This window comes from Cyprinus carpio, chromosome B22 (assembly GCF_018340385.1).
Source record: "Cyprinus carpio isolate SPL01 chromosome B22, ASM1834038v1, whole genome shotgun sequence".
Classification (NCBI taxonomy): Eukaryota; Metazoa; Chordata; class Actinopteri; order Cypriniformes; family Cyprinidae; genus Cyprinus; species Cyprinus carpio.
This window is the reverse complement of record NC_056618.1, coordinates 27,151,086-27,160,218: the sequence shown is the minus strand read 5'-3', so window position 1 is coordinate 27,160,218 and position 9,133 is coordinate 27,151,086. Positions and strand designations below refer to the sequence as shown.

The 9,133-nt window shown below is 40.4% G+C and overlaps 1 long non-coding RNA gene across 1 annotated transcript; it reads left to right on the top strand.

Moving 5' to 3' along the window:
• On the top strand, nucleotides 1-883 carry LOC122141583. The gene is made up of 3 exons (XR_006157945.1): nucleotides 1-39; nucleotides 352-399; nucleotides 663-883. It is a non-coding gene; the product is annotated as an uncharacterized LOC122141583 (long non-coding RNA).
• The last annotated feature ends 8,250 nt before the right edge of the window (nucleotides 884-9,133 follow it).

Sequence of the window (9,133 nt, the reverse complement as noted above, 5' to 3'; positions counted from 1 at the left end):
TGACTGGACTAGCAAGGAACAGTTAGAGTCGATGAGAAAGTGAGTTCAAGTACAGTACATGTCTGCACTGACCATGATTATGCCATGTAATAAAATGTTTTCTGCAACAGTTGGGGGAATCTTAACTGAAGAGACAAACTGACCAACAGGAAGATATGGATGTAATGAATGTGTATTTTTCAAGCATTTTATTTTGGCATTCACTGTTTTTTTTCTGCAGTGATGACTAGTGAAAAGTGTTTCTATTAATTTACTTAAAAGTATAGTTAACCCAGAATTCTGTCATCATTTACATTATTACATCAATTCCGCCTGATTTTTTAAAAACCCTTGCCTTTTGTTTTTATACAGAACTCAAAAGAAGATACTTTGAAGAATGCTGGTAGTCAAAACCAACAGGTTTGTCACCTGTAGATGACATAAAGGGAGTAAATGATTTTAATTTTGGGGTGATGTTTATCTTTTATAAGGGTTTTGTAATATTTAAATTTCAGACATATTTTGGGGGGAAATTTATTTTTATTTAGTTTAATGGGTAAATAACAATAAATAAATAGGCTTTCAAACAACATGTGCTTTAATACAATATAATTTAATTCAGTTTGGGTGCATTCAGTTAGACCTTTAGTAATCGATACTTATGCATTATGTGCTCTTTACAGGTGCAGAAATGAAAGCTCCCAAGCAAAGAACTCACTGGACTAAGATGTGGAAAGACAAGCTGCACAATGACCACCTCAATTAGCAACAAACAAGAACAGTATTCACTGATTATTTACATCCCGTGGTAACTAGGATTTACACAAGCTCCAGTCTGGATCCAGAACACCTGAGAAGAGATGATGCCAACCCCTCAGAGGACCTCAGATGATGCTAACCCAGAGACAACATACAGAACTACCACATTTTGCTCTAAGTTTGATTGCATAATTGCTGTTAATAGTGTTAATCGTCTGTTTGATTACGTCTTTTATTGATTTTTCTGAACATTTCTGCCGTATACACATAAACTGACAGTCACCACTGATAAGCTACTACTAAATATTGTAGAAATTTAATTTTCTGTAAAGTTGCTTTGCAATGATCTGTATCGTAAAAAGCGCTATACAAAAAAAATAAACTTGAATTATCTCTAAAAATTATTTATAGTAACAGTTAGGTAATCATGATTACAATTATTTTCCAAGTACAATATGTTTCATTCCAAACACTTTGCCATTTACCAAATGTGTTTTTGTGTTGTTTGTGTTGTTTGTGTTTTGTTTCCTGCTCGTCTCATGTTACGTCATGTTGATTGTTTCATGTGGGCATTACCGCTGATCATCATGATCAGCGGCAGCTGCAGCTCATTCCAACAGCCTACTTAATGCCCTGTCTTTCGTCTCTTGTTTGTCAGATCATTGTTTGAGGTCCTCAGTGCTTCATGTCTGTCTCTCATCCGCTCAAGCATTTCTCCTTGTGTCTTCGTTCCTGTTCGGTTTCTGTGGATTACACCCTTGTCGCTCAGATCCCTCATCATCATTTACCAACGCACTCAACTCACTTTCTCACCGGTCTGTGCTGTCATTGAGGTCCCTGTGCCACCCACCACCGACCCAGCCTGACGTTACGTTCTGAATAAATCTATTACTTGCAACTTGCTTCCTGTCGTTTATATCTTGACAGTTTTTCAAAACACCTTTTACAATTTTAACGTTTTAACCTTGATTTATTAAATTTTACGGTCCAAGTGTACATGTAAATGCATGGGTAATTTTGCAAAATGTTAAATATTTTATCTACACTTATAGTATAACTGCTGTTTTTTGCTGTAATCACATGGTTTTGTAAATTTTCCTCATGCTTGCTTGATCAAGCGAGTTCCTTAATGGATTTTAAAATTACTTTTATAATAATGAGATGCTTGTAGATTTGTTAATTCATGTTATGTATTATAATCTATATATTTAAAATGAAGGTAAACGTTTTGTTTAGCTAACGTTATCAATTATAAATGAAATATTAAGGAACAGTACAGTAGATATAGAAATGAAACTGGGCAAAGTCTGGCGTGCTGTGCAACAGCCCAAGTCGCATATGGTCTGGTCGATTCAGCCCAGAATCTGAAAGTGAGTTCACAGGCATCCAGGCCAGGTGTGGCAGATGGATCTGGGCCGATGGACAAGTCTCTAGCAGGTGAAAATGTAACTGAAGTAGGCCCAAGTGTAAGGAGAGGGTTTGTGTATGAGGTAGATGTAAGTAGCTCATCAGCAAACGTCAAATTGGTAAGATTTAACTAGACTTTAGTGGAGTCAGCAGTTCGCTTGACAGAAAATTAAGATCTAATCCAAAAGTATACAGTCGTGGCCAAAAGTTTTGAGAATTACATAAATATTAGTTTTCAAAAAGTTTGCTGCTAAACTGCTTTTAGATCTTTGTTTCAGTTGTTTCTGTGATGTACTGAAATATAATTACAAGCACTTCATACGTTTCAAAGGCTTTTATCGACAATTACATGACATTTATGCAAAGAGTCAGTATTTGCAGTGTTGGCCCTTCTTTTTCAGGACCTCTGCAATTCGACTGGGTATGCTCTCAATCAACTTCTGGGCCAAATCCTGACTGATAGCAACCCATTCTTTCATAATAACTTCTTGGAGTTTGTCAGAATTAGTGGGTTTTTGTTTGTCCACCCGCCTCTTGAGGATTGACCACAAGTTCTCAATGGGATTAAGATCTGGGGAGTTTCCAGGCCATGGACCCAAAATTTCAACATTCTGGTCCCCGAGCCACTTAGTTATCACTTTTGCCTTATGGCACGGTGCTCCATCGTGCTGGAAAATGCATTGTTCTTCACCAATTTGTTGTTGGATTGTTGGAAGAAGTTGCTGTTGGAGGGTGTTTTGGTACCATTCTTTATTCATGGCTGTGTTTTTGGGCAGAATTGTGAGTGAGCCCACTCCCTTGGATGAGAAGCAACCCCACACATGAATGGTGTCAGGATGCTTTACTGTTGGCATGACACAGGACTGATGGTAGCGCTCACCTTTTCTTCTCTGGACAAGCCCTTTTCCAGTTGCCCCAAACAATCGGAAAGGGGCTTCATCGGAGAATATGACTTTGCCCCAGTCCTCAGCAGTCCATTCACTATACTTTCTGCAGAAGATCAATCTGTCCCTGATGTTTTTTTTTGGAGAGAAGTGGCTTCTTTGCTGCCCTTCTTGACACCAGGCCATCTTCCAAAAGTCTTCGCCTCACTGTGCATGCAGATGCGCTCACACCTGCCTGCTGCCATTCCTGAGCAAGCTCTGCACTGGTGGCACTCCGATCCCGCAGCTGAATCCTCTTTAGGAGACGATCCTGGCGCTTGCTGGACTTTCTTGGACGCCCTGAAGCCTTCTTTACAAGAATTGAACCTCTTTTCTTGAAGTTCTTGATGAACCTATAAATTGTTGATTTAGGTGCAATCTTAGTAGCCACAATATCCTTGCCTGTGAAGCCATTTTTATGCAATGCAATGATGGCTGCACGTGTTTCTTTGCAGGTCACTATGGTTAACAATGGAAGAACAATGATTTCAAGCATCACCCTCCTTTTAACATGTCAAGTCTGCCATTCTAACCCAATCAGCCTGACATAATGATCTCCAGCCTTGTGCTCGTCAACATTCTCACCTGAGTTAACAAGATGATTACTGAAATGATCTCAGCAGGTCCTTTAATGACAGCAATGAAATGCAGCGGAAAGGTTTTTTGGGGATTAAGTTAATTTTCATGGCAAAGAAGGACTATGCAATTCATCTGATCACTCTTCATAACATTCTGGAGTATATGCAAATTGCTGTTATAAAAACTTAAGCAGCAACTTTTCCAATTTCCAATATTTATGTTATTCTCAAAACTTTTGGCCACGACTGTATATTTTGTTTTTAAATACCATTGTTTTCCATTGTGGGTGGAGTGTTATTTTGGTTTCCAATCACTGAGGAGAGGTTACGCCAGGTCCTAAAGATGGCGACCACAACAAAAAAGTCACGGGACTGAAACCCATGAATAGCCTTAGCAGAGTCAAGTCGGTTGCTGTGCACAGCTCCTTGAAAATATCAATATTAGTGCCGGACTAAGGAGGAGTTTAGCTTGAAACACTTGAAGCACCGCCATTGTGTAAAACACAGAGCCACCCTGGCAAGCCACTGAATAAGCCCTGATGGTCCTGCTGAGCCTGGATGGGTGCACAGCCTTGGCTGTTATTCCCAGGGCCGATGGGAAGTGGAGATGTGCAGCGACCGCCTCCTAAAAAGCGGGAGCTTGCCACCTCCCTTTTCTTTATCACCGTTATCAATGGTGAGGGTGGCAAATTTAGAAGAATAAATGCAAGGCATGAAGAGGGCACGCCAAGCCTTGGAAAGTTCATTATGAACTTCTGGGAGAAAACTGCACAGGTCTTTGGCGGGAGGTCCGATGATGATTGTTTGTAGAAAGAAGCTATGAACGGGCTCTTTCAGAGACAAGCATTCTAAGCAGAGATTCTCCACAGCCTTCATGAGGATGCAAATTAGTTCAATGCTATCTGTTGGCCCATGTTAACTAACTGGGGATAAGGGTGCCAGGATCCACTCAGGAAAATGCCCAATGTTCTGTATCTGAAGGTGTCAGTGACATAGAGTCATTAGTGACAGTGTCCTCTGATCTGCCTAAAAAGATCAAACTGCTCGTTGCTGACAAGGGGCACTGGTCCTCAAATGTAAAACACACCAGCGGATCAAAGTACTGCAGGGAGAGTGAAGCACACAGAACTTGTGCCGGTTGCTCATCCCCCTGACTCCACTGTTTCTTTTTCCGAGCACAGCTGGGAAGGAAGAAACAGGACAGCAGTGAGTGCGGGGCCACTTTCATAGAAGAAGGTGATCTATGAGCAAAGCAGGGCGAGACTCAATCTCTCACAGTGAGAGTTGTCACAGCTCAGTGAGCCTAGATCTCAGTAGTAAATCTCCATCCGAAGGCCAGAGGGCGCTCTCACATTCAAACTCCAAAAATGCACCACAGAAGAAAGGTAATGCACATCATTCCAGGAAACAGAAAATCGAACTGCTTTCATTGATTCATTGTGACTAATAAACACACAACTATGACAATATATGGTTTATAAGTGCTTTGCATGTTTGGAAAGATGATTTTTGACACATGTGTTTTTTCACATGCATGTTATAAGTGATTCAAAAGCCCTGTGTTTTCAGATGGAGCAGTATTTCCGTGCTTCACTGACAAGCTGTGCAAAACCACATTCATAATTGCAAAAAGATTTAATCGCACAGTTATAAAACTGATCTGCGATTATGAAAGCTGTTTGTGCAGCTTTCCAGCGAACTACGGCTCTGTGTAGTAAATGCTGCTCCATGTGAAAGAATGGCAAGTTTGGGTAGTTTATGATGTGCATTTGAAAAAATAACATGCGTCAAACATCTTTCCAAACATGCGAAGCATTTATGAACCTCTTGGTCAACAAAACACTACTTCAGTCAGGACCACTTTCATCAAAGTATATTTATTACAATTATATTGCATACTGTTAGTGTTGGCAGTATGGTTCTGTTCTGGGCAAAACTCCACACGCCTGTCCATGCAGCCATGCTTGGACGGAGTGGGGACAGCAGCAAATCAAACCTCCCTGGGGTACAGAACAGATCCAGTATATGCCTACATAATTACAATTAACAATTTACATTAGTTGCAGAAAATACAAATACATGATAGAGAATACTTGCAATGTAGTGAACTGTATATCGAAAGAAACAAAGTCAGATTAGCTTAAAGGTTTAGCTGGGTGGAGTTTAGTCTCAGGCTCAGCTGTCAGTTATTGTGGCGACATTTCTAAGCCCTGAAACATGTCAATGAATGAAACTAACTGTGATTGGTTGTTTGACATGTCGGTCAAACGGCCTTATGGGTGGGCCTTGGCCAATGACAGCTGCCATGGATTCCAGACCTTCAGCTGTTAGTCTGAAGGTCTTGCCTCATGAGACTAAGTGGAGTTGGGGTTGGATGAGGGAGTTTGATTTGTAAGCAGCGATGCGATTGGAGAAATGCTGAAAGAATGGAATTAAACGGACCGCTGTGATAAGTGTTAAACTGGATTGGTACACATCAGGAACAGCTGACTATCAGCTGATGCAGACTTGACTGAACGCAATGCTTGATATTGATATTCAATAACATGTTTTTACTCCAAACTCACGTAATTATAACGAAAATTATAATAAGAACTCAGTTAAACCATTTATTGTCATAGTTGTGTGTTTATTACTCACAATGAATCAGTGAAAGCAGTTCAATCTTTTGTTTCCTGGAACGACGTGCATTACCTTTCTTCTGTGGGGCACATTTGGATTTTCAGTGCAAGAGTGTCCTCTGGCCTTCGGATGGAGATTTACTACAGCTTTTGCCTAATCGTGAATGTGATTTAATTTCAATTAATCATGCAGCCCTAGCGCATCCTTCAGCATGGGCATGGTCCAGGCAAGTGGTGCACTCAGTGTGCCCATCTGAAGCATGCAGGGGTGCCCTGCACTAACCACATAAGTGGTGCAGCATTTGCAACAATGCAGAGGAAATTAGCTCTTTGCAAAGATGATCTCCATGCTGAAGGGGAAAATTCAGATAAATGGCGCTCAGAGCTGACTTATATAGCAATCGGCTTCACCCCTTTGCTGTTACACAAACATGAACAAATCAGGCTTCAGTATCAGAGTAAACAGGGGGCTGTTTCATAAAACAAGTTTACCAACTGAGCAAGGCTTATTTAACTGAGTCTAAATTATTGTCAGTTGATTTGGTTCCATAAAGCAAATTTACCAAAGCTCAAGCTCAGTAATTCTGGTAACATATGCTGGGAAACTAACCTGGTCCAACGCAGGCTAACTAGAGTTCTTCTAACTGTCAGGACAGATAAGGACCCAAGAGCGGATGAGGCTGAAAATGGTAAGTTTATTAACAGAAGAAGGCGAAGGCCTAACGTCCAAAAAACAAAACCCCAACTCGGGGGAGAAAACTCAGTCTTAACTTCCAACTGCACAGCGGGCAGGTAATGCGCTCAGCCTTTGTGAGCGCCAGGAGAGGAGGGGCAAACAAATCCAAAACTGTAGGCAGGAGAGTGGTACAGCAGACAGGGAGGTCAGGCGAGGTGCAGACAGGGCTGAGAACGTTGGGCAGCAACAAGGTCAAAAACAGTCCAGGTTGAGAACCAGAAGAGCAGTCCGAAATCCTCTGAGGGCAGAGCACACGTTACACCAACCGGGCAGACAAACCATTGAGCGTACTGACCAGAAAGGAGAAACAGGACAGAACCGAAGCCAGAACGCCCAAACAACACAGAATACACTGAAAAGGAGGAGTGAAATCCAGCAGAATAAATAGGGTGAGTAACGAGATAGAGGGAACAGGTGTGTCAGACAAGCCGCAGCCTAGATTGCTGAGCGAGATCAGCTGGCGCTAGAGCGAAGGGAAGGAAAACCAGAGGAAAGAGATTAAAAATCAAATAGAGAGAAAAAGGGAAACAAAACGAAAACAAGGGTAGAAAAATGAGCAGAAACGAAAATGAAAAAAAAAGTAAAAAAAAAAAGCAAGAAAAAAAAAGGACAGATCATACCCGAGTCCTGACACTAACACTGACCAATAAGAACACATTGATATTTTTTAAGACTGGCTCTCTCACATACAATTATTTGACTTTATTATCGGTCCAAAAACAAAAACAAAAAATATATAGAGAAAATGCAACTTAAATAAAAATTAAATAAATATTTAATAAACATTTAATGACATTGTCATAAGATATAATAAAACATTTTAATGTGGTTGTTGTATATACAGCTGTCTAGTTATTAGTAGAACATTAAAACATTATAATCTAAAATTGTTCTTTAAAGCATTAAAAATGCTCAATAAAAAGTTAAAATGATTAAATTAAAAATGAAAATAAATAGTAAACACAATACATTTTAACTGGTAAGACACATTACACATTAACTTATTTGAGCTAGTAATAAGGATGTATTAGCTAGCTTACATTTGATTTACAGTTAATGCTATCATAAAAATACACTGTAGATTTAAAATTCTGTCACATTTAATGCACAACAACAAATATTTTAGCAAAATGTATATTTTAATCAAAATGTTTGCACTCCTATTCTATTGCGCTCCATCTGTTTAGCAAAATGGATATATGTGCCTGACTTTCTAACATTAACAGATGAAGAATATAACTCTGACATGTCCGTTATCCTCTGAGGAAAACATCATGTCTAAAATGCATTAAACAGCACAAATATATTTGCTGTCTATCATGGTGGATCATTTTGATTCATGCTTTTCATTAAGGACTGCCTAAAAATAAGTTTGCACAACAAATTATTTTGACTCAGTGAACCTGGATCAAATTAATGAGATTGCGTTAACTTAAATTGTCGTTTATGGAACCGCTTTAGCCCCGATTGATTTGTTAGGTTATTTCAAGTCGGGTGATTGACTTTAATCCCCACTTTTCTTAGTGTCTTTTATGGAACAGGCCCCAGGAGTTTACCCCATAATCATTCAACACAAAGGAAGAGACCAATCGATGCCTGGAGTCAAGCAGCTTGTGCACTCGATACGCCTCCTCGCCGTCAACCAGAAAAGGCGGGGGAGTCTACAGTCTGGTTCCCCCTTCTCCGACTCTCCTCCCGGACTACCAGTGGGTTTCAGAAAAGATACATGGAAAGTGGGAGAGATATGATAATTAGTGGGCAGATCTAAAAGGAACAATACTGGAGTTATTTGTCTTAAGATTTTGAATGGTCCAACAAACCTGGGACTGAGTTTTTTGCATGGAAGTCTGAGGCACAGATCCTTAGTAGAAAGCCAAATCCACTGGCCTGTAGCCGTATTCGGGACTGGGGCATTGGTGTTGGTTGGCCTGTTGTTATCGTCTTCTCACAGCATGTAGCAAGTGGGTATGAGCTCAGCCCCAGACTTCCTCACTGCGTTGTAACCAATCTGTGACCGATGGTAGGTTGGTTGGCTTGCCAGCCCAGGGGAACAATGGCAGTTGGAAGCCCAGCATTCATTTAAAGGGGGTCTCCCCTGTGGTTTGTTTCATGATGGAATTCTGTGTATAT